At 67.1% G+C, this 23,198-nt stretch overlaps 14 non-coding genes across 14 annotated transcripts; all 14 read right to left on the bottom strand.

Moving 5' to 3' along the window:
- Positions 1 to 407: 407 nt before the first annotated feature.
- On the bottom strand, positions 408 to 488 carry LOC131837585 (small nucleolar RNA SNORD115). Its single transcript, XR_009356183.1, has one exon. It is a non-coding gene; the product is annotated as a small nucleolar RNA SNORD115 (small nucleolar RNA).
- A 1,592-nt stretch (positions 489 to 2,080) lies between these two features.
- On the bottom strand, positions 2,081 to 2,161 carry LOC131837509 (small nucleolar RNA SNORD115). Its single transcript, XR_009356109.1, has one exon. It is a non-coding gene; the product is annotated as a small nucleolar RNA SNORD115 (small nucleolar RNA).
- A 1,599-nt stretch (positions 2,162 to 3,760) lies between these two features.
- On the bottom strand, positions 3,761 to 3,841 carry LOC131837584 (small nucleolar RNA SNORD115). The gene has a single exon (XR_009356182.1). It is a non-coding gene; the product is annotated as a small nucleolar RNA SNORD115 (small nucleolar RNA).
- Positions 3,842 to 5,433: 1,592 nt separating this feature from the next.
- LOC131837469 (small nucleolar RNA SNORD115) lies at positions 5,434 to 5,514 on the bottom strand. Its single transcript, XR_009356067.1, has one exon. It is a non-coding gene; the product is annotated as a small nucleolar RNA SNORD115 (small nucleolar RNA).
- Positions 5,515 to 7,114: 1,600 nt separating this feature from the next.
- On the bottom strand, positions 7,115 to 7,195 carry LOC131837583 (small nucleolar RNA SNORD115). The gene has a single exon (XR_009356181.1). It is a non-coding gene; the product is annotated as a small nucleolar RNA SNORD115 (small nucleolar RNA).
- A 1,592-nt stretch (positions 7,196 to 8,787) lies between these two features.
- LOC131837508 (small nucleolar RNA SNORD115) lies at positions 8,788 to 8,868 on the bottom strand. The gene has a single exon (XR_009356108.1). It is a non-coding gene; the product is annotated as a small nucleolar RNA SNORD115 (small nucleolar RNA).
- A 1,599-nt stretch (positions 8,869 to 10,467) lies between these two features.
- Positions 10,468 to 10,548, bottom strand: LOC131837582 (small nucleolar RNA SNORD115). The gene has a single exon (XR_009356180.1). It is a non-coding gene; the product is annotated as a small nucleolar RNA SNORD115 (small nucleolar RNA).
- A 1,592-nt stretch (positions 10,549 to 12,140) lies between these two features.
- On the bottom strand, positions 12,141 to 12,221 carry LOC131837507 (small nucleolar RNA SNORD115). Its single transcript, XR_009356107.1, has one exon. It is a non-coding gene; the product is annotated as a small nucleolar RNA SNORD115 (small nucleolar RNA).
- A 1,597-nt stretch (positions 12,222 to 13,818) lies between these two features.
- Positions 13,819 to 13,899, bottom strand: LOC131837581 (small nucleolar RNA SNORD115). The gene has a single exon (XR_009356179.1). It is a non-coding gene; the product is annotated as a small nucleolar RNA SNORD115 (small nucleolar RNA).
- Positions 13,900 to 15,489: 1,590 nt separating this feature from the next.
- On the bottom strand, positions 15,490 to 15,570 carry LOC131837632 (small nucleolar RNA SNORD115). The gene has a single exon (XR_009356228.1). It is a non-coding gene; the product is annotated as a small nucleolar RNA SNORD115 (small nucleolar RNA).
- A 1,597-nt stretch (positions 15,571 to 17,167) lies between these two features.
- On the bottom strand, positions 17,168 to 17,248 carry LOC131837580 (small nucleolar RNA SNORD115). Its single transcript, XR_009356178.1, has one exon. It is a non-coding gene; the product is annotated as a small nucleolar RNA SNORD115 (small nucleolar RNA).
- Positions 17,249 to 18,840: 1,592 nt separating this feature from the next.
- Positions 18,841 to 18,921, bottom strand: LOC131837506 (small nucleolar RNA SNORD115). The gene has a single exon (XR_009356106.1). It is a non-coding gene; the product is annotated as a small nucleolar RNA SNORD115 (small nucleolar RNA).
- Positions 18,922 to 20,519: 1,598 nt separating this feature from the next.
- Positions 20,520 to 20,600, bottom strand: LOC131837645 (small nucleolar RNA SNORD115). The gene has a single exon (XR_009356240.1). It is a non-coding gene; the product is annotated as a small nucleolar RNA SNORD115 (small nucleolar RNA).
- A 1,591-nt stretch (positions 20,601 to 22,191) lies between these two features.
- LOC131837468 (small nucleolar RNA SNORD115) lies at positions 22,192 to 22,272 on the bottom strand. The gene has a single exon (XR_009356066.1). It is a non-coding gene; the product is annotated as a small nucleolar RNA SNORD115 (small nucleolar RNA).
- Positions 22,273 to 23,198: the final 926 nt, after the last annotated feature.

The following is a 23,198-nucleotide window of genomic DNA, read 5'->3' as shown; positions in this document are numbered from 1 at the left end:
CCTCCACCCGTAGCTCAGTGGTGGAGCCAGAGCCCCGTGCCGTGACTCTGGCTTCGCGGACGATGCCCATGGCGTCTGCCATCTCCCGCCAGGCCCAGAGTCTCCCACTCACCTGTCGTGGCCAACGCCGCGCCTACCACCTGGTGCCCAAGGCCCGCTGCAAGACACAAGGAGACAAGGGTTCCTAAGGCATGGCTCCCAGGGAGCTGTCCAGGGGAGGGGAGGGGATTCAGTCTCTAGGCCGGGTGGGCTGCCTCCACACCTCGAGGGGCCCCTGACGCGCACGGGCTTTCCAGGGCCGGAGCAGGGATCCCCGGGGGATCCTTGGCCTCAAGCTCCCAACGGCAGCGCCCCTCCAGGGCCCCGAGGCTCCGGGGGATGCTGATCCCGGCACAGACGCCTGCATTGGGCCTCAGCGTAATCCTATTGAGCATGATTTTTAGGTCATCACCGCTCTTCGAGACCATTTGAGTTGTCATCATTGACCCAAGCAGGTTGGCGGCGATGCGTGCGGTCGCGTCGCCCCCAGAACCTGCTTACCGGGGCTGCGTGGCGGACTGCGCCATGAGCCGGGGTCCTGAGACATTGGACCTGTGGGCAGGGCCGGGCCAGGCAAGACGAGCTGGTGCGGGCGATCTCCCCGCTTGTGGATGCGGTTCTGAGGAGAGACGGAGAGACCAGCTGTCCAAAAGCCCTGGTCCGGGGCACCGGCCGGACGGCCGAGGGCTACCTTTCCCAACGTCCTGGCCGGAGGGGGCCGGACATACGGCCGACCCACGCATGTCTGATGTGCGAGACGACGGAGCAGGGCCCAGGGCCCCAGCTGCCCTTACCAGGGCATCCCCAAACAAGGGAGATCTAGGCCCCTGGGTCAGCACCACCGTCGGCAGAACGGTCCGTGAACATGGCACGGAGCACAGGGTTTTGACGTGTCCCCGCTGTCTCCCTTGCACGAGAGCCGAGGGTGGCGGTCAGGGACTTGTGGCCAGGACGCCGCCCACCCACCCATGGTCCCACCTGGGAGCCAAGGATCGGAGTCCCTACCCTGGAAGCCCAAGGTGGCTCGGGCCCACGGCTGCCCCAGGGCCGAGCTCTGAATGCCAGGTCGCTGTCCACCACTACAGCCAGGCACACCACCCACCGGCTGCCCTGGGCGAGGTACCCGACTCTCGCCGTGCAGCGCCGCTTCGTCAGGACCCGGTCCCCGGTGCTTGAGAGCCTCCGGAGAGAGGCTCCGACCCAATGGCTGCAAGGGCCTGGCCCTCGCAGATTCCGCCCCGTAGCCCCGTGGAACCCGGCTGTCTCGCGAGCACAAGGTATCCTCTTGCGCTATTCGCAAGCAGCCTGGTGTGGTCTCCAACGCCTTGGGCGTCTGCGCTGTGGGGCAGGAGCTCAGGCCTCGTCAGCCCGCGGAAAAAAGCCAAGTCCCGGGCCTCGAGCAACACCCCGTGGCAGAAGATCACAGAAGCTTCTGAGAACACAAGTCTCACGTCCAGTACGTTCGTAGGCCCACGAGACACGCCCAGATGGATCAGGGGGCCTCAGGATCCCCTGATCCTATGGCGGCCACTCTGCGCTTTCCGGGTCTTGCCAGCCACCCGGCCCCACGCTCGCGTTCCCTGCCCCTGGGATGGCTCAAGGGCACCCGCTCCCGGGGTGGCCCACGACGTCTGGACCACGAGGACCGCCACCCCAAGCCCACGGCCTGCTGCAGAGTCACTGCTGGGCTACCCGCTTCCCAAGGCGTCTCGGGCCTCCCTCCGAGCCCAAGGCTTCCGCTCACCTCTGCTGCATGTCGACACACCGAGGACCTAGCCGGCCAGGCCCGCCGAAGGACACGAGGAGACGAGGATGGCGAAGCCCTGGCTCCCGGGGAGCTGTCCTGGGAAGGGGATTGGGGCGGTGGGCCAGCTTGAGTGCCAGAACACCCCCGTGGGCACGCGCAGAGGCGCCTGGGCTCCGGGCCCAACGCGCGCAGACGCTCGAGCGTTCGTTCTCCTCTAGCGCCCAGCTGCAGCAGCGCGCCCTCAAATGCCCCGAGGGTCTGGGGGCTGCTGATCCCCGCACGGTCCCCTGCACTGGGCCTCAGCGTAATCCTATTGAGCATGATTTTTAGGTCATCATCGCTCTTCGAGACCATATGAGTTCTCATCATTGACCCAAGCAAGCCGGGGGCGACGCGTGAGGTCCCTGCCCACCCGGAACCCCTCCTTACCGAGGGAGCGGTCGGGACGGCGCCATGCCCCGGCGATCCGAGACACGGGCCCTTTGGGCGGGGCTGGGAGAAGCCAGAGTTGGTCGTCAAGGCGAGATCCTCCCTGGGGGACGGGGTTCTAAGGACAGAGGGAGAGGCCAGCTGTCAGAACGGCCTGCTCCGTGGCTCGTGCCCCATGCGGCCACGATTGGTCACGCCCGAAGCCCTGGCCGCTGCTGGCCAGGCGGGTGGAGGAACGAACGACCCAAGGCTCGGAGCCGCCGCAGGCAAGGAAAAGGGCCCTGGGGAGCCGCTGTACATCCCTGGGCCTCCAGAAACTGTGGAGATCAGGGCCCCTGTGGGAACCACCCCTTGCTAAGAAAGGCCCCACAACGTGAGCGGGAACACTAGGTTATCGAGTTACCCCCCCCCCCGATGCCTCCCGGGCCCCGAGCCAACGGGGGCGGCCCCAGAACTTATGGCCAGGCAGACGCCAACCCCAGATTGGCCCGGCTGCCGTCCGTGCATCCGGGCGCTGGCACTCGCAGCCAACGTTGGCCCCCATGCCCCGACGGTCCACGTCTGGAGAGGGAGTCGCGGGTCACGGTCTCCCGCCAGCGGGAGGCAGGGGACCAATGCCCGCCCTGCAACAGGGTCCAGAGTGTCCCCGCGTGGCGGCCCCTCCTCTGGGGGCCTGGCCCGACAGGCTCTCGCCCAATGCCCGCTGTGGCCTGGGGCTCGCCCATTCTTGCCCACGTCCAGCCAAACCATGCTCCATCGGCAGCCCAAGCAAACATCGAGGGCTGTACTTCAGCAGCCTCCCAGGCTCCCAAAGTCCTTGGGAGTCTGGTGCCTAGGGCAGGAGCTCTGCCCGCTCCAGCCCCAAGAAACATGCGCTGGGGTTGGCTCGAGCAACCGCCACTCGCTGAGGGGGACAGAAGTCCCTGACGCCAAGGGTCTCCCGAACCCGTCTCCTCACGGGCGCACAGGACACAAAGGGAGGTCCAAGGAGGCCTCAGGGCCACGCGGATCTATGGCGGCATCCCCCCGGGATCCAGTCCCGGCCAGTTCCCGCGGCCCAACGTTCGCGTTCCCTGCACCTGGGATGGCTCAAGGGAGCCTGATCACGCGCCAGCCAACGCTGTGTGGACAACGGGGGCCTCCACCCGTAGCTCAGTGGTGGAGCCAGAGCCCCGTGCCGTGACTCTGGCTTCGCGGACGATGCCCATGGCGTCTGCCATCTCCCGCCAGGCCCAGAGTCTCCCACTCACCTGTCGTGGCCAACGCCGCGCCTACCACCTGGTGCCCAAGGCCCGCTGCAAGACACAAGGAGACAAGGGTTCCTAAGGCATGGCTCCCAGGGAGCTGTCCAGGGGAGGGGAGGGGATTCAGTCTCTAGGCCGGGTGGGCTGCCTCCACACCTCGAGGGGCCCCTGACGCGCACGGGCTTTCCAGGGCCGGAGCAGGGATCCCCGGGGGATCCTTGGCCTCAAGCTCCCAACGGCAGCGCCCCTCCAGGGCCCCGAGGCTCCGGGGGATGCTGATCCCGGCACAGACGCCTGCATTGGGCCTCAGCGTAATCCTATTGAGCATGATTTTTAGGTCATCACCGCTCTTCGAGACCATTTGAGTTGTCATCATTGACCCAAGCAGGTTGGCGGCGATGCGTGCGGTCGCGTCGCCCCCAGAACCTGCTTACCGGGGCTGCGTGGCGGACTGCGCCATGAGCCGGGGTCCTGAGACATTGGACCTGTGGGCAGGGCCGGGCCAGGCAAGACGAGCTGGTGCGGGCGATCTCCCCGCTTGTGGATGCGGTTCTGAGGAGAGACGGAGAGACCAGCTGTCCAAAAGCCCTGGTCCGGGGCACCGGCCGGACGGCCGAGGGCTACCTTTCCCAACGACCTGGCCGGTGGGGGCCGGGCATACGTCCGACCCACGCATGGCTGATGTGCGAGACGACGGAGCAGGGCCCAGGGCCCCAGCTGCCCTTACCAGGGCATCCCCAAACAAGGGAGATCTAGGCCCCTGGGTCAGCACCACCGTCGGCAGAACGGTCCGTGAACATGGCACGGAGCACAGGGTTTTGACGTGTCCCCGCTGTCTCCCTTGCACGGGAGCCGAGGGGGGCGGTCAGGGACTGTTGGCCAGGACGCCGCCCACCCACCCATGGTCCCACCTGGGAGCCAAGGATGGGAGCCCCTACCCTGGAAGCCCAAGGTGGCTCGGGCCCACGGCTGCCCCAGGGCCGAGCTCTGAATGCCAGGTCGCTGTCCACCACTACGGCCAGGCACACCACCCACCGGCTGCCCTGGGCGAGGTACCCGACTCTCGCCGTGCAGCGCCGCTTCGTCAGGACCCGGTCCCCGGTGCTTGAGAGCCTCCGGAGAGAGGCTCCGACCCAATGGCTGCAAGGGCCTGGTCCTCGCAGATTCCGCCCCGTAGCCCCGTGGAACCCGGCTGTCTCGCGAGCACAAGGAATCCTCTTGCGCTCTTCGCAAGCAGCCTGGTGGGGTCTCCAACGCCTTGGGCGTCTGCGCTGTGGGGCGGGAGCTCAGGCCTCGTCAGCCCGCGGAAACAAGCCTAGTCCCGGGCCTCGAGCAACACCCCGTGGCAGAAGATCACAGAAGCTTCTGAGACCACAAGTCTCACGTCCACTACGTTCGTAGGCCCACGAGACACGCCCAGATGGATCAGGGGGCCTCAGGGTCCCCTGATCCTATGGCGGCCACTCTGCGCTTTCCGGGTCTTGCCAGCCACCCGGCCCCACGCTCGCGTTCCCTGCCCCTGGGATGGCTCAAGGGCACCCGCTCCCGGGGTGGCCCACGACGTCTGGACCACGAGGACCGCCACCCCAAGCCCACGGCCTGCTGCAGAGTCACTGCTGGGCTACCCGCTTCCCAAGGCGTCTCGGGCCTCCCTCCGAGCCCAAGGCTTCCGCTCACCTCTGCTGCATGTCGACACACCGAGGACCTAGCCGGCCAGGCCCGCCGAAGGACACGAGGAGACGAGGATGGCGAAGCCCTGGCTCCCGGGGAGCTGTCCTGGGAAGGGGAATGGGGCGGTGGGCCAGCTTGAGTGCCAGAACACCCCCGTGGGCACGCGCAGAGGCGCCTGGGCTCCGGGCCCAACGCGCGGAGACGCTCGAGCGTTCGTTCTCCTCTAGCGCCCAGCTGCAGCAGCGCGCCCTCAAATGCCCCGAGGGTCTGGGGGCTGCTGATCCCCGCACGGTCTCCTGCCCTGGGCCTCAGCGTAATCCTATTGAGCATGATTTTTAGGTCATCATCCCTCTTCGAGACCATATGAGTTCTCATCATTGACCCAAGCAAGCCGGGGGCGACGCGTGAGGTCCCTGCCCACCCGGAACCCCTCCTTACCGAGGGAGCGGTCGGGACGGCGCCATGCCCCGGCGATCCGAGACACGGGCCCTTTGGGCGGGGCTGGGAAAAGCCAGACTTGGTCGTCAAGGCGAGATCCTCCCTGGGGGACGGGGTTCTAAGGACAGAGGGAGAGGCCAGCTGTCAGAACGGCCTGCTCTGTGGCTCGTACCCCATGCGGCCACGATCGGTCACGCCCGAAGCCCTGGCGGCTGCTGGCCAGGCGGGTGGAGGAACGAACGACCCAAGGCTCGGAGCTGCCGCAAGCAAGGAAAAGGGCCCTGGGGAGCCGCTGTACATCCCTGGGCCTACAGAATCTGTGGAGATCAGGGCCCCTGTGGGAACCACCCCTTGCTAAGAAAGGCCCCACAACGTGGGCGGGAATACTAGGTTATCGAGTTACCCCCCCACCCGATGCCTACCGGGGCCCTGAGCCAACGGGGGCGGCCTCAGAACTTATGGCCAGGCAGACGCCAACCCCAGATTGGCCCGGCTGCCGTCCGTGCATCCGGGCGCTGGCACTCGCAGCCAACGTTGGCCCCCATGCCCCGACGGGCCACGTCTGGAGAGGGAGTCGCGGGTCACGGTCTCCCGCCAGCGGGAGGCAGGGGACCAATGCCCGCCCTGCAACAGTGTCCAGAGTGTCCCCGCGTGGCGGCCCCTCCTCTGGGGGCCTGGCCCGATAGGCTCTCGCCCAATGCCCGCTGTGGCCTGGGGCTCGCCCATTCTTGCCCACGTCCAGCCAAACCATGCTCCATCGGCAGCCCAAGCAAACATCGAGGGCTGTACTTCAGCAGCCTCCCAGGCTCCCAAAGTCCTTGGGAGTCTGGTGCCTAGGGCAGGAGCTCTGCCCGCTCCAGCCCCAAGAAACATGCGCTGGGGTTGGCTCGAGCAACCGCCACTCGCTGAGGGGGACAGAAGTCCCTGACGCCAAGGGTCTCCCGAACCCGTCTCCTCACGGGCGCACAGGACACAAAGGGAGGTCCAAGGAGGCCTCAGGGCCACGCGGATCTATGGCGGCATCCCCCCGGGATCCAGTCCCGGCCAGTTCCCGCGGCCCAACGTTCGCGTTCCCTGCACCTGGGATGGCTCAAGGGAGCCTGATCACGCACCAGCCACCGCTGTGTGGACAACGGGGGCCTCCACCCGTAGCTCAGTGGTGGAGCCAGAGCCCCGTGCCGTGACTCTGGCTTCGCGGACGACGCCCATGGCGTCTGCCATCTCCCGCCAGGCCCAGAGTCTCCCACTCACCTGTCGTGGCCCACGCCGCGCCTACCACCTGGCGCCCAAGGCCCGCTGCAAGACACAAGGAGACAAGGGTTCCTAAGGCATGGCTCCCAGGGAGCTGTCCAGGGGAGGGGAGGGGATTCAGTCTCTAGGCCGGGTGGGCTGCCTCCACACCTCGAGGGGCCCCTGACGTGCACGGGCTTTCCAGGGCAGGAGCAGGGATCCCCGGGGGATCCTTGGCCTCAAGCTCCCAACGGCAGCGTTCCTCCAGGGCCCCGAGGCTCCGGGGGATGCTGATCCCGGCACAGACGCCTGCATTGGGCCTCAGCGTAATCCTATTGAGCATGATTTTTAGGTCATCACCGCTCTTCGAGACCATTTGAGTTGTCATCATTGACCCAAGCAGGTTGGCGGCAATGCGTGCGGTCGCGTCGCCCCCAGAACCTGCTTACCGGGGCTGCGTGGCGGACTGCGCCATGAGCCGGGGTCCTGAGACATTGGACCTGTGGGCAGGGCCGGGCCAGGCAAGACGAGCTGGTGCGGGCGATCTCCCCGCTTGTGGATGCGGTTCTGAGGAGAGACGGAGAGACCAGCTGTCCAAAAGCCCTGGTCCGGGGCACCGGCCGGACGGCCGAGGGCTACCTTTCCCAACGTCCTGGCCGGAGGGGGCCGGACATACGGCCGACCCACGCATGTCTGATGTGCGAGACGACGGAGCAGGGCCCAGGGCCCCAGCTGCCCTTACCAGGGCATCCCCAAACAAGGGAGATCTAGGCCCCTGGGTCAGCACCACCGTCGGCAGAACGGTCCGTGAACATGGCACGGAGCACAGGGTTTTGACGTGTCCCCGCTGTCTCCCTTGCACGAGAGCCGAGGGTGGCGGTCAGGGACTTGTGGCCAGGACGCCGCCCACCCACCCATGGTCCCACCTGGGAGCCAAGGATCGGAGTCCCTACCCTGGAAGCCCAAGGTGGCTCGGGCCCACGGCTGCCCCAGGGCCGAGCTCTGAATGCCAGGTCGCTGTCCACCACTACAGCCAGGCACACCACCCACCGGCTGCCCTGGGCGAGGTACCCGACTCTCGCCGTGCAGCGCCGCTTCGTCAGGACCCGGTCCCCGGTGCTTGAGAGCCTCCGGAGAGAGGCTCCGACCCAATGGCTGCAAGGGCCTGGCCCTCGCAGATTCCGCCCCGTAGCCCCGTGGAACCCGGCTGTCTCGCGAGCACAAGGTATCCTCTTGCGCTATTCGCAAGCAGCCTGGTGTGGTCTCCAACGCCTTGGGCGTCTGCGCTGTGGGGCAGGAGCTCAGGCCTCGTCAGCCCGCGGAAAAAAGCCAAGTCCCGGGCCTCGAGCAACACCCCGTGGCAGAAGATCACAGAAGCTTCTGAGACCACAAGTCTCACGTCCAGTACGTTCGTAGGCCCACGAGACACGCCCAGATGGATCAGGGGGCCTCAGGATCCCCTGATCCTATGGCGGCCACTCTGCGCTTTCCGGGTCTTGCCAGCCACCCGGCCCCACGCTCGCGTTCCCTGCCCCTGGGATGGCTCAAGGGCACCCGCTCCCGGGGTGGCCCACGACGTCTGGACCACGAGGACCGCCACCCCAAGCCCACGGCCTGCTGCAGAGTCACTGCTGGGCTACCCGCTTCCCAAGGCGTCTCGGGCCTCCCTCCGAGCCCAAGGCTTCCGCTCACCTCTGCTGCATGTCGACACACCGAGGACCTAGCCGGCCAGGCCCGCCGAAGGACACGAGGAGACGAGGATGGCGAAGCCCTGGCTCCCGGGGAGCTGTCCTGGGAAGGGGATTGGGGCGGTGGGCCAGCTTGAGTGCCAGAACACCCCCGTGGGCACGCGCAGAGGCGCCTGGGCTCCGGGCCCAACGCGCGCAGACGCTCGAGCGTTCGTTCTCCTCTAGCGCCCAGCTGCAGCAGCGCGCCCTCAAATGCCCCGAGGGTCTGGGGGCTGCTGATCCCCGCACGGTCCCCTGCACTGGGCCTCAGCGTAATCCTATTGAGCATGATTTTTAGGTCATCATCGCTCTTCGAGACCATATGAGTTCTCATCATTGACCCAAGCAAGCCGGGGGCGACGCGTGAGGTCCCTGCCCACCCGGAACTCCTCCTTACCGAGGGAGCGGTCGGGACGGCGCCATGCCCCGGCGATCCGAGACACGGGCCCTTTGGGCGGGGCTGGGAGAAGCCAGAGTTGGTCGTCAAGGCGAGATCCTCCCTGGGGGACGGGGTTCTAAGGACAGAGGGAGAGGCCAGCTGTCAGAACGGCCTGCTCCGTGGCTCGTGCCCCATGCGGCCACGATTGGTCACGCCCGAAGCCCTGGCCGCTGCTGGCCAGGCGGGTGGAGGAACGAACGACCCAAGGCTCGGAGCCGCCGCAAGCAAGGAAAAGGGCCCTGGGGAGCCGCTGTACATCCCTGGGCCTCCAGAAACTGTGGAGATCAGGGCCCCTGTGGGAGCCACCCCTTGCTAAGAAAGGCCCCACAACGTGAGCGGGAACACTAGGTTATCGAGTTACCCCCCCCCCCGATGCCTCCCGGGCCCCGAGCCAACGGGGGCGGCCCCAGAACTTATGGCCAGGCAGACGCCAACCCCAGATTGGCCCGGCTGCCGTCCGTGCATCCGGGCGCTGGCACTCGCAGCCAACGTTGGCCCCCATGCCCCGACGGTCCACGTCTGGAGAGGGAGTCGCGGGTCACGGTCTCCCGCCAGCGGGAGGCAGGGGACCAATGCCCGCCCTGCAACAGGGTCCAGAGTGTCCCCGCGTGGCGGCCCCTCCTCTGGGGGCCTGGCCCGACAGGCTCTCGCCCAATGCCCGCTGTGGCCTGGGGCTCGCCCATTCTTGCCCACGTCCAGCCAAACCATGCTCCATCGGCAGCCCAAGCAAACATCGAGGGCTGTACTTCAGCAGCCTCCCAGGCTCCCAAAGTCCTTGGGAGTCTGGTGCCTAGGGCAGGAGCTCTGCCCGCTCCAGCCCCAAGAAACATGCGCTGGGGTTGGCTCGAGCAACCGCCACTCGCTGAGGGGGACAGAAGTCCCTGACGCCAAGGGTCTCCCGAACCCGTCTCCTCACGGGCGCACAGGACACAAAGGGAGGTCCAAGGAGGCCTCAGGGCCACGCGGATCTATGGCGGCATCCCCCCGGGATCCAGTCCCGGCCAGTTCCCGCGGCCCAACGTTCGCGTTCCCTGCACCTGGGATGGCTCAAGGGAGCCTGATCACGCGCCAGCCAACGCTGTGTGGACAACGGGGGCCTCCACCCGTAGCTCAGTGGTGGAGCCAGAGCCCCGTGCCGTGACTCTGGCTTCGCGGACGATGCCCATGGCGTCTGCCATCTCCCGCCAGGCCCAGAGTCTCCCACTCACCTGTCGTGGCCAACGCCGCGCCTACCACCTGGTGCCCAAGGCCCGCTGCAAGACACAAGGAGACAAGGGTTCCTAAGGCATGGCTCCCAGGGAGCTGTCCAGGGGAGGGGAGGGGATTCAGTCTCTAGGCCGGGTGGGCTGCCTCCACACCTCGAGGGGCCCCTGACGCGCACGGGCTTTCCAGGGCCGGAGCAGGGATCCCCGGGGGATCCTTGGCCTCAAGCTCCCAACGGCAGCGCCCCTCCAGGGCCCCGAGGCTCCGGGGGATGCTGATCCCGGCACAGACGCCTGCATTGGGCCTCAGCGTAATCCTATTGAGCATGATTTTTAGGTCATCACCGCTCTTCGAGACCATTTGAGTTGTCATCATTGACCCAAGCAGGTTGGCGGCGATGCGTGCGGTCGCGTCGCCCCCAGAACCTGCTTACCGGGGCTGCGTGGCGGACTGCGCCATGAGCCGGGGTCCTGAGACATTGGACCTGTGGGCAGGGCCGGGCCAGGCAAGACGAGCTGGTGCGGGCGATCTCCCCGCTTGTGGATGCGGTTCTGAGGAGAGACGGAGAGACCAGCTGTCCAAAAGCCCTGGTCCGGGGCACCGGCCGGACGGCCGAGGGCTACCTTTCCCAACGACCTGGCCGGTGGGGGCCGGGCATACGGCCGACCCACGCATGGCTGATGTGCGAGACGACGGAGCAGGGCCCAGGGCCCCAGCTGCCCTTACCAGGGCATCCCCAAACAAGGGAGATCTAGGCCCCTGGGTCAGCACCACCGTCGACAGAACGGTCCGTGAACATGGCACGGAGCACAGGGTTTTGACGTGTCTCCGCTGTCTCCCTTGCACGGGAGCCGAGGGGGGCGGTCAGGGAGTTGTGGCCAGGACGCCGCCTACCCACCCATGGTCCCACCTGGGAGCCAAGGATCGGAGCCCCTACCCTGGAAGCCCAAGGTGGCTCGGGCCCACGGCTGCCCCAGGGCCGAGCTCGGAATGCCAGGTCGCTGTCCACCACTACGGCCAGGCACACCACCCACCGGCTGCCCTGGGCGAGGTACCCGACTCTCGCCGTGCAGCGCCGCTTCGTCAGGACCCGGTCCCCGGTGCTTGAGAGCCTCCGGAGAGTGGCTCCGACCCAATGGCTGCAAGGGCCTGGCACTCGCAGATTCCGCCCCGTAGCCCCGTGGAACCCGGCTGTCTCGCGAGCACAAGGTATCCTCTTGCGCTATTCGCAAGCAGCCTGGTGTGGTCTCCAACGCCTTGGGCGTCTGCGCTGTGGGGCAGGAGCTCAGGCCTCGTCAGCCCGCGGAAAAAAGCCAAGTCCCGGACCTCGAGCAACACCCCGTGGCAGAAGATCACAGAAGCTTCTGAGACCACAAGTCTCACGTCCACTACGTTCGTAGGCCCACGAGACACGCCCAGATGGATCAGGGGGCCTCAGGATCCCCTGATCCTATGGCGGCCACTCTGCGCTTTCCGGGTCTTGCCAGCCACCCGGCCCCACGCTCGCGTTCCCTGCCCCTGGGATGGCTCAAGGGCACCCGCTCCCGGGGTGGCCCACGACGTCTGGACCACGAGGACCGCCACCCCAAGCCCACGGCCTGCTGCAGAGTCACTGCTGGGCTACCCGCTTCCCAAGGCGTCTCGGGCCTCCCTCCGAGCCCAAGGCTTCCGCTCACCTCTGCTGCATGTCGACACACCGAGGACCTAGCCGGCCAGGCCCGCCGAAGGACACGAGGAGACGAGGATGGCGAAGCCCTGGCTCCCGGGGAGCTGTCCTGGGAAGGGGATTGGGGCGGTGGGCCAGCTTGAGTGCCAGAACACCCCCGTGGGCACGCGCAGAGGCGCCTGGGCTCCGGGCCCAACGCGCGCAGACGCTCGTGCGTTCGTTCTCCTCTAGCGCCCAGCTGCAGCAGTGCGCCCTCAAATGCCCCGAGGGTCTGGGGGCTGCTGATCCCCGCACGGTCCCCTGCACTGGGCCTCAGCGTAATCCTATTGAGCATGATTTTTAGGTCATCATCGCTCTTCGAGACCATATGAGTTCTCATCATTGACCCAAGCAAGCCGGGGGCGACGCGTGAGGTCCCTGCCCACCCGGAACCCCTCCTTACCGAGGGAGCGGTCGGGACGGCGCCATGCCCCGGCGATCCGAGACACGGGCCCTTTGGGCGGGGCTGGGAGAAGCCAGACTTGGTCGTCAAGGCGAGATCCTCTCTGGGGGACGGGGATCTAAGGACAGAGGGAGAGGCCAGCTGTCAGAACGGCCTGCTCTGTGGCTCGTGCCCCATGCGGCCACGATCGGTCACGCCCGAAGCCCTGGCCGCTGCTGGCCAGGCGGGTGGAGGAACGAACGACCCAAGGCTCGGAGCCGCCGCAAGCAAGGGAAAGGGCCCTGGGGAGCCGCTGTACATCCCTGGGCCTCCAGAAACTGTGGAGATCAGGGCCCCTGTGGGAACCAGCCCTTGCTAAGAAAGGCCCCACAACGTGGGCGGGAACACTAGGTTATCGAGTTACCACCCCCCGATGCCTCCCGGGCCCCGAGCCAACGGGGGCGGCCCCAGAACTTATGGCCAGGCAGACGCCAACCCCAGATTGGCCCGGCTGCCGTCCGTGCATCCGGGCGCTGGCACTCGCAGCCAACGTTGGCCCCCATGCCCCGACGGTCCACGTCTGGAGAGGGAGTCGCGGGTCACGGTCTCCCGCCAGCGGGAGGCAGGGGGACCAATGCCCGCCCTGCAACAGGGTCCAGAGTCTCCCCGCGTGGCGGCCCCTCCTCTGGGGGCCTGGCCCGACAGGCTCTCGCCCAATGCCCGCTGTGGCCTGTGGCTCGCCCATTCTTGCCGACGTCCAGCCAAACCATGCTCCATCGGCAGCCCAAGCAAACATCGAGGGCTGTACTTCAGCAGCCTCCCAGGCTCCCAAAGTCCTTGGGAGTCTGGTGCCTAGGGCAGGAGCTCTACCCGCTCTAGCCCCAAGAAACATGCACTGGGGTTGGCTCGAGCAACCGCCACTCGCTGAGGGGGACAGAAGTCCCTGACGCCAAGGGTCTCCCGAACCCGTCTCTTCACGGGCGCACAGGACACAAAGGGAGGTCCAAGGAGGCCTCAGGGCCACGCGGATCTATGGCGGCATCCCCCCGGGATCCAGTCCCGGCCATTTCCCGCGTCCCAACGTTCGCGTTCCCTGCACCTGGGATGGCTCAAGGGAGCCTGATCACGCGCCAGCCAACGCTGTGTGGACAACGGGGGCCTCAACCCGTAGCTCAGTGGTGGAGCCAGAGCCCCGTGCCGTGACTCTGGCTTCGCGGACGACGCCCATGGCGTCTGCCATCTCCCGCCAGGCCCAGAGTCTCCCACTCACCTGTCGTGGCCAACGCCGCGCCTACCACCTGGCGCCCAAGGCCCGCTGCAAGACACAAGGAGACAAGGGTTCCTAAGGCATGGCTCCCAGGGAGCTGTCCAGGGGAGGGGAGGGGATTCAGTCTCTAGGCCGGGTGGGCTGCCTCCACATTCGAGGGGCCCCTGACGTGCACGGGCTTTCCAGGGCCGGAGCAGGGATCCCCGGGGGATCCTTGGCCTCAAGCTCCCAACGGCAGCGCCCCTCCAGGGCCCCGAGGCTCCGGGGGATGCTGATCCCGGCACAGACGCCTGCATTGGGCCTCAGCGTAATCCTATTGAGCATGATTTTTAGGTCATCACCGCTCTTCGAGACCATTTGAGTTGTCATCATTGACCCAAGACGGTTGGCGGCGATGCGTGCGGTCGCGTCGCACCCAGAACCTGCTTACCGGGGCTGCGTGGCGGACTGCGCCATGAGCCGGGGTCCTGAGACATTGGACCTGTGGGCAGGGCCGGGCCAGGCAAGACGAGCTGGTGCGGGCGATCTCCCCGCTTGTGGATGCGGTTCTGAGGAGAGACGGAGAGACCAGCTGTCCAAAAGCCCTGGTCCGGGGCACCGGCCGGACGACCGAGGGCTACCTTTCCCAACGTCCTGGCCGGTGGGGGCCGGGCATACGGCCACCCACGATGGCTGATGTGCGAGACGACGGAGCAGGGCCCAGGGCCCCAGCTGCCCTTACCAGGGCATCCCCAAACAAGGGAGATCTAAGCCCCTGGTTCAGCACCACCGTCGGCAGAACGGTCCGTGAACATGGCACGGAGCACAGGGTTTTGACGTGTCTCCGCTGTCTCCCTTGCACGGGAGCCGAGGGGGGCGGTCAGGGAGTTGTGGCCAGGACGCCGCCTACCCACCCATGGTCCCACCTGGGAGCCAAGGATCGGAGCCCCTACCCTGGAAGCCCAAGGTGGCTCGGGCCCACGGCTGCCCCAGGGCCGAACTCGGAATGCCAGGTCGCTGTCCACCACTACGGCCAGGCACACCACCCACCGGCTGCCCTGGGCGAGGTACCCGACTCTCGCCGTGCAGCGCCGCTTCGTCAGGACCCGGTCCCCGGTACTTGAGAGCCTCCGGAGAGTGGCTCCGACCCAATGGCTGCAAGGGCCTGGCACTCGCAGATTCCGCCCCGTAGCCCCGTGGAACCCGGCTGTCTCGCGAGCACAAGGTATCCTCTTGCGCTATTCGCAAGCAGCCTGGTGTGGTCTCCAACGCCTTGGGCGTCTGCGCTGTGGGGCAGGAGCTCAGGCCTCGTCAGCCCGCGGAAAAAAGCCAAGTCCCGGGCCTCGAGCAATACCCCGTGGCAGAAGATCACAGAAGCTTCTGAGACCACAAGTCTCACGTCCACTACGTTCGTAGGCCCACGAGACACGCCCAGATGGATCAGGGGGCCTCAGGATCCCCTGATCCTATGGCGGCCACTCTGCGCTTTCCGGGTCTTGCCAGCCACCCGGCCCCACGCTCGCGTTCCCTGCCCCTGGGATGGCTCAAGGGCACCCGCTCCCGGGGTGGCCCACGACGTCTGGACCACGAGGACCGCCACCCCAAGCCCACGGCCTGCTGCAGAGTCACTGCTGGGCTACCCGCTTCCTAAGGCGTCTCGGGCCTCCCTCCGAGCCCAAGGCTTCCGCTCACCTCTGCTGCATGTCGACACACCGAGGACCTAGCCGGCCAGGCCCGCCGAAGGACACGAGGAGACGAGGATGGCGAAGCCCTGGCTCCCGGGGAGCTGTCCTGGGAAGGGGATTGGGGCGGTGGGCCAGCTTGAGTGCCAGAACACCCCCGTGGGCACGCGCAGAGGCGCCTGGGCTCCGGGCCCAACGCGCGCAGACGGTCGAGCGTTCGTTCTCCTCTAGCGCCCAGCTGCAGCAGCGCGCCCTCAAATGCCCCGAGGGTCTGGGGGCTGCTGATCCCCGCACGGTCCCCTGCACTGGGCCTCAGCGTAATCCTATTGAGCATGATTTTCAGGTCATCATCGCTCTTCGAGACCATATGAGTTCTCCTCATTGACCCAAGCAAGCCGGGGGCGACGCGTGAGGTCCCTGCCCACCCGGAACCCCTCCTTACCGAGGGAGCGGTCGGGACGGCGCCATGCCCCGCCGATCCGAGACACGGGCCCTTTGGGCGGGGCTGGGAGAAGCCAGACATGGTCGTCAAGGCGAGATCCTCTCTGGGGGACGGGGATCTAAGGACAGAGGGAGAGGCCAGCTGTCAGAACGGCCTGCTCTGTGGCTCGTACCCCATGCGGCCACGATCGGTCACGCCCGAAGCCCTGGCTGCTGCTGGCCAGGCGGGTGGAGGAACGAACGACCCAAGGCTCGGAGCCGCCGCAAGCAAGGAAAAGGGCCCTGGGGAGCCGCTGTACATCCGTGGGACTCCAGAAACTGTGGAGATCAGGGCCCCTGTGGCAACCAGCCCTTGCTAAGAAAGGCCCCACAACGTGGGCGGGAACACTAGGTTATCGAGTTACCACCCCCCGATGCCTCCCGGGCCCCGAGCCAACGGGGGCAGCCCCAGAACTTATGGCCAGGCAGACGCCAACCCCAGATTGGCCCGGCTGCCGTCCGTGCATCCGGGCGCTGGCACTCGCAGCCAACGTTGGCCCCCATGCCACGACGGTCCACGTCTGGAGAGGGAGTCGCGGGTCACGGTCTCCCGCCAGCGGGAGGCAGGGGACCAATGCCCGCCCTGCAACAGGGTCCAGAGTCTCCCCGCGTGGCGGCCCCTCCTCTGGGGGCCTGGCCCGACAGGCTCTCGCCCAATGCCCGCTGTGGCCTGTGGCTCGCCCATTCTTGCCCACGTCCAGCCAAACCATGCTCCATCGGCAGCCCAAGCAAACATCGAGGGCTGTACTTCAGCAGCCTCCCAGGCTCCCAAAGTCCTTGGGAGTCTGGTGCCTAGGGCAGGAGCTCTGCCCGCTCTAGCCCCAAGAAACATGCACTGGGGTTGGCTCGAGCAACCGCCACTCGCTGAGGGGGACAGAAGTCCCTGACGCCAAGGGTCTCCCGAACCCGTCTCCTCACGGGCGCACAGGACACAAAGGGAGGTCCAAGGAGGCCTCAGGGCCACGCGGATCTATGGCGGCATCCCCCCGGGATCCAGTCCCGGCCAGTTCCCGCGGCCCAACGTTCGCGTTCCCTGCACCTGGGATGGCTCAAGGGAGCCTGATCACGTGCCAGCCAACGCTGTGTGGACAACGGGGGCCTCCACCCGTAGCTCAGTGGTGGACCCAGAGCCCCGTGCCGTGACTCTGGCTTCGCGGACGACGCCCATGGCGTCTGCCATCTCCCGCCAGGCCCAGAGTCTCCCACTCACCTGTCGTGGCCAACGCCGCGCCTACCACCTGGCGCCCAAGGCCCGCTGCAAGACACAAGGAGACAAGGGTTCCTAAGGCATGGCTCCCAGGGAGCTGTCCAGGGGAGGGGAAGGGATTCAGTCTCTAGGCCGGGTGGGCTGCCTCCACACCTCGAGGGGCCCCTGACGTGCACGGGCTTTCCAGGGCCGGAGCAGGGATCCCCGGGGGATCCTTGGCCTCAAGCTCCCAACGGCAGCGCCCCTCCAGGGCCCCGAGGCTCCGGGGGATGCTGATCCCGGCACAGAAGCCTGCATTGGGCCTCAGCGTAATCCTATTGAGCATGATTTTTAGGTCATCACCGCTCTTCGAGACCATTTGAGTTGTCATCATTGACCCAAGCAGGTTGGCGGCGATGCGTGCGGTCGCGTCGCACCCAGAACCTGCTTACCGGGGCTGCGTGGCGGACTGCGCCATGAGCCGGGGTCCTGAGACATTGGACCTGTGGGCAGGGCCGGGCCAGGCAAGACGAGCTGGTGCGGGCGATCTCCCCGCTTGTGGATGCGGTTCTGAGGAGAGACGGAGAGACCAGCTGTCCAAAAGCCCTGGTCCGGGGCACCGGCCGGACGGCCGAGGGCTACCTTTCCCAACGTCCTGGCCGGTGGGGGCCGGGCATACGGCCGACCCACGCATGGCTGATGTGCGAGACGACGGAGCAGGGCCCAGGGCCCCAGCTGCCCTTACCAGGGCATCCCCAAACAAGGGAGATCTAGGCCCCTGGGTCAGCACCACCGTCGACAGAACGGTCCGTGAACATGGCACGGAGCACAGGGTTTTGACGTGTCTCCGCTGTCTCCCTTGCACGGGAGCCGAGGGGGGCGGTCAGGGAGTTGTGGCCAGGACGCCGCCTACCCACCCATGGTCCCACCTGGGAGCCAAGGATCGGAGCCCCTACCCTGGAAGCCCAAGGTGGCTCGGGCCCACGGCTGCCCCAGGGCCGAGCTCGGAATGCCAGGTCGCTGTCCACCACTACGGCCAGGCACACCACCCACCGGCTGCCCTGGGCGAGGTACCCGACTCTCGCCGTGCAGCGCCGCTTCGTCAGGACCCGGTCCCCGGTGCTTGAGAGCCTCCGGAGAGAGGCTCCGACCCAATGGCTGCAAGGGCCTGGCCCTCCCAGATTCCGCCCCGTAGCCCCGTGGAACCCGGCTGTCTCGCGAGCACAAGGAATCCTCTTGCGCTCTTCGCAAGCAGCCTGGTGGGGTCTCCAACGCCTTGGGCGTCTGCGCTGTGGGGCAGGAGCTCAGACCTCGTCAGTCCGCGGAAACAAGCCAAGTCCCGGGCCTCGAGCAACACCCCGTGGCAGAAGATCACAGAAGCTTCTGAGACCACAAGTCTCACGTCCACTACGTTCGTAGGCCCACGAGACACGCCCAGATGGATCAGGGGGCCTCAGGGTCCCCTGATCCTATGGCGGCCACTCTGCGCTTTCCGGGTCTTGCCAGCCACCCGGCCCCACGCTCGCGTTCCCTGCCCCTGGCATGGCTCAAGGGCACCCGCTCCCGGGGTGTCCCACGACGTCTGGACCACGATGACCGCCACCGCACGCCCACGGCCTGCTGCAGAGTCACTGCTGGGCTACCCGCTTCCCAAGGCGTCTCGGGCCTCCCTCCGAGCCCAAGGCTTCCGCTCCCCTCTGCTGCATGTCGACACACCGAGGACCTAGCCGGCCAGGCCCGTCGAAGGACACGAGGAGACGAGGATGGCGAAGCCCTGGCTCCCGGGGAGCTGTCCTGGGAAGGGGATTGGGGCGGTGGGCCAGCTTGAGTGCCAGAACACCCCCGTGGGCACGCGCAGAGGCGCCTGGGCTCCGGGCCCCACGCGAGGAGACGCTCGAGCGTTCGTTCTCCTCTAGCGCCCAGCTGCAGCAGCGCGCCCTAAAATGCCCCGAGGGTCTGGGGGCTGCTGATCCCCGCACGGTCCCCTACACTGGGCCTCAGCGTAATCCTATTGAGCATGATTTTTAGGTCATCATCGCTCTTCGAGACCATATGAGTTCTCATCATTGACCCAAGCAAGCCGGGGGCGACGCGTGAGGTCCCTGCCCACCCGGAACCCCTCCTTACCGAGGGAGCGGTCAGGACGGCGCCATGCCCCCGCGATCCGAGACACGGGCCCTTTCGGCGGGGCTGGGAGAAGCCAGACTTGGTCGTCAAGGCGAGATCCTCCCTGGGGGACGGGGTTCTAAGGACAGAGGGAGAGGCCAGCTGTCAGAACGGCCTGCTCTGTGGCTCGTGCCCCATGCGGCCACGATCGGTCACTCCCGAAGCCCTGGCCGCGGCTGGCCAGGCGGGTGGAGGAACGAACGACCCAAGGCTCGGAGCCGCCGCAAGCAAGGAAAAGGGCCCTGGGGAGCCGCTGTACATCCCTGGGCCTCCAGAAACTGTGGAGATCAGGGCCCCTGTGGGAACCACCCCTTGCTAAGAAAAGCCCCACAACGTGGGCGGGAACACTAGGTTATCGAGTGCCCCCCCCCCCCGATGCCTCCCGGGCCCCGAGCCAACGGGGGCGGCCCCAGAACTTATGGCCAGGCAGACGCCAACCCCAGATTGGCCCGGCTGCCGTCCGTGCATCCGGGCGCTGGCACTAGCAGCCAACGTTGGCCCCCATGCCCCGACGGTCCACGTCTGGAGAGGGAGTCGCGGGTCACGGTCTCCCGCCAGAGGGAGGCAGGGGACCAATGCCCGCCCTGCAACAGGGTCCAGAGTCTCCCCGCGTGGCGGCCCCTCTTCTGGGGGCCTGACCCGACAGGCTCTCGCCCAATGCCCGCTGTGGCCTGGGGTCGCCCATTCTTGCCCACGTCCAGCCAAACCATGCTCCATCGGTAGCCCAAGCAAACATCGAGGGCTGTACTTCAGCAGCCTCCCAGGCTCCCAAAGTCCTTGGGAGTGTGGTGCCTAGGGCAGGAGCTCTGCCCGCTCCAGCCCCAAGAAACATGCGCTGGGGTTGGCTCGAGCAACCGCCACTCGCTGAGGGGGACAGAAGTCCCTGATGCCAAGGGTCTCCCGAACCCGTCTCCTCACGGGCGCACAGGACACAAAGGGAGGTCCAAGGAGGCCTCAGGGCCACGCGGATCTATGGCGGCATCCCCCCGGGATCCAGTCCCGGCCAGTTCCCGCGGCCCAACGTTCGCGTTCCCTGCACCTGGGATGGCTCAAGGGAGCCTGATCACGCGCCAGCCAACGCTGTGTGGACAACGGGGGCCTCCACCCGTAGCTCAGTGGTGGAGCCAGAGCCCCGTGCCGTGACTCTGGCTTCGCGGACGACGCCCATGGCGTCTGCCATCTCCCGCCAGGCCCAGAGTCTCCCACTCACCTGTCGTGGCCAACGCCGCGCCTACCACCTGGCGCCCAAGGCCCGCTGCAAGACACAAGGAGACAAGGGTTCCTAAGGCATGGCTCCCAGGCTGCTGTCCAGGGGAGGGGAGGGGATTCAGTCTCTAGGCCGGGTGGGCTGCCTCCACACCTCGAGGGGCCCCTGACGTGCACGGGCTTTCCAGGGCAGGAGCAGGGATCCCCGGGGGATCCTTGGCCTCAAGCTCCCAACGGCAGCGCCCCTCCAGGGCCCCGAGGCTCCGGGGGATGCTGATCCCGGCACAGACGCCTGCATTGGGCCTCAGCGTAATCCTATTGAGCATGATTTTTAGGACATCACCGCTCTTCGAGACCATTTGAGTTGTCATCATTGACCCAAGCAGGTTGGCGGTGATGCGTGCGGTCGCGTCGCCCCCAGAACCTGCTTACCGGGGCTGCGTGGCGGACTGCGCCATGGGCCGGGGTCCTGAGACATTGGACCTGTGGGCAGGGCCGGGCCAGGCAAGACGAGCTGGTGCGGGCGTTCTCCCCGCTTGTGGATGCGGTTCTGAGGAGAGACGGAGAGACCAGCTGTCCAAAAGCCCTGGTCCGGGGCACCGGCCTGACGGCCGAGGGCTACCTTTCCCAACGTCCTGGCCGGTGGGGGCCGGGCATACGGCCGACCCACGCATGGCTGATGTGCGAGACGACGGAGCAGGGCCCAGGGCCCCAGCTGCCCTTACCAGGGCATCCCCAAACAAGGGAGATCTAGGCCCCTGGGTCAGCACCACCGTCGGCAGAACGGTCCGTGAACATGGCACGGAGCACAGGGTTTTGACGTGTCCCCGCTGTCTCCCTTGCACGGGAGCCGAGGGGGGCGGTCAGGGACTGTTGGCCAGGACGCCGCCCACCCACCCATGGTCCCACCTGGGAGCCAAGGATGGGAGCCCCTACCCTGGAAGCCCAAGGTGGCTCGGGCCCACGGCTGCCCCAGGGCCGAGCTCTGAATGCCAGGTCGCTGTCCACCACTACGGCCAGGCACACCACCCACCGGCTGCCCTGGGCGAGGTACCCGACTCTCGCCGTGCAGCGCCGCTTCGTCAGGACCCGGTCCCCGGTGCTTGAGAGCCTCCGGAGAGAGGCTCCGACCCAATGGCTGCAAGGGCCTGGACCTCGCAGATTCCGCCCCGTAGCCCCGTGGAACCCGGCTGTCTCGCGAGCACAAGGAATCCTCTTGCGCTCTTCGCAAGCAGCCTGGTGGGGTCTCCAACGCCTTGGGCGTCTGCGCTGTGGGGCGGGAGCTCAGGCCTCGTCAGCCCGCGGAAACAAGCCAAGTCCCGGGCCTCGAGCAACACCCCGTGGCAGAAGATCACAGAAGCTTCTGAGACCACAAGTCTCACGTCCACTACGTTCGTAGGCCCACGAGACACGCCCAGATGGATCAGGGGGCCTCAGGGTCCCCTGATCCTATGGCGGCCACTCTGCGCTTTCCGGGTCTTGCCAGCCACCCGGCCCCACGCTCGCGTTCCCTGCCCCTGGGATGGCTCAAGGGCACCCGCTCCCGGGGTGGCCCACGACGTCTGGACCACGAGGACCGCCACCCCAAGCCCACGGCCTGCTGCAGAGTCACTGCTGGGCTACCCGCTTCCCAAGGCGTCTCCGGCCTCCCTCCGAGCCCAAGGCTTCCGCTCACCTCTGCTGCATGTCGACACACCGAGGACCTAGCCGGCCAGGCCCGCCGAAGGACACGAGGAGACGAGGATGGCGAAGCCCTGGCTCCCGGGGAGCTGTCCTGGGAAGGGGATTGGGGCGGTGGGCCAGCTTGAGTGCCAGAACACCCCCGTGGGCACGCGCAGAGGCGCCTGGCTCCGGGCCCAACGCGCGGAGACGCTCGAGCGTTCGTTCTCCTCTAGCGCCCAGCTGCAGCAGCGCGCTCTCAAATGCCCCGAGGGTCTGGGGGCTGCTGATCCCCGCACGGTCCCCTGCCCTGGGCCTCAGCGTAATCCTATTGAGCATGATTTTTAGGTCATCATCCCTCTTCGAGACCATATGAGTTCTCATCATTGACCCAAGCAAGCCGGGGGCGACGCGTGAGGTCCCTGCCCACCCGGAACCCCTCCTTACCGAGGGAGCGGTCGGGACGGCGCCATGCCCCGGCGATCCGAGACACGGGCCCTTTGGGCGGGGCTGGGAAAAGCCAGACTTGGTCGTCAAGGCGAGATCCTCCCTGGGGGACGGGGTTCTAAGGACAGAGGGAGAGGCCAGCTGTCAGAACGGCCTGCTCTGTGGCTCGTACCCCATGCGGCCACGATCGGTCACGCCCGAAGCCCTGGCGGCTGCTGGCCAGGCGGGTGGAGGAACGAACGACCCAAGGCTCGGAGCTGCCGCAAGCAAGGAAAAGGGCCCTGGGGAGCCGCTGTACATCCCTGGGCCTACAGAATCTGTGGAGATCAGGGCCCCTGTGGGAACCACCCCTTGCTAAGAAAGGCCCCACAACGTGGGCGGGAATACTAGGTTATCGAGTTACCCCCCCCCCCGATGCCTACCGGGGCCCTGAGCCAACGGGGGCGGCCTCAGAACTTATGGCCAGGCAGACGCCAACCCCAGATTGGCCCGGCTGCCGTCCGTGCATCCGGGCGCTGGCACTCGCAGCCAACGTTGGCCCCCATGCCCCGACGGGCCACGTCTGGAGAGGGAGTCGCGGGTCACGGTCTCCCGCCAGCGGGAGGCAGGGGACCAATGCCCGCCCTGCAACAGTGTCCAGAGTGTCCCCGCGTGGCGGCCCCTCCTCTGGGGGCCTGGCCCGATAGGCTCTCGCCCAATGCCCGCTGTGGCCTGGGGCTCGCCCATTCTTGCCCACGTCCAGCCAAACCATGCTCCATCGGCAGCCCAAGCAAACATCGAGGGCTGTACTTCAGCAGCCTCCCAGGCTCCCAAAGTCCTTGGGAGTCTGGTGCCTAGGGCAGGAGCTCTGCCCGCTCCAGCCCCAAGAAACA

The sequence above is a fragment of the Mustela lutreola genome, chromosome 7, assembly GCF_030435805.1.
Source record: "Mustela lutreola isolate mMusLut2 chromosome 7, mMusLut2.pri, whole genome shotgun sequence".
Lineage (NCBI taxonomy): Eukaryota > Metazoa > Chordata > Mammalia > Carnivora > Mustelidae > Mustela > Mustela lutreola.
The sequence above is the reverse complement of the archived record's forward strand: the minus strand, read 5'-3'. Positions and strand labels throughout refer to the sequence as shown.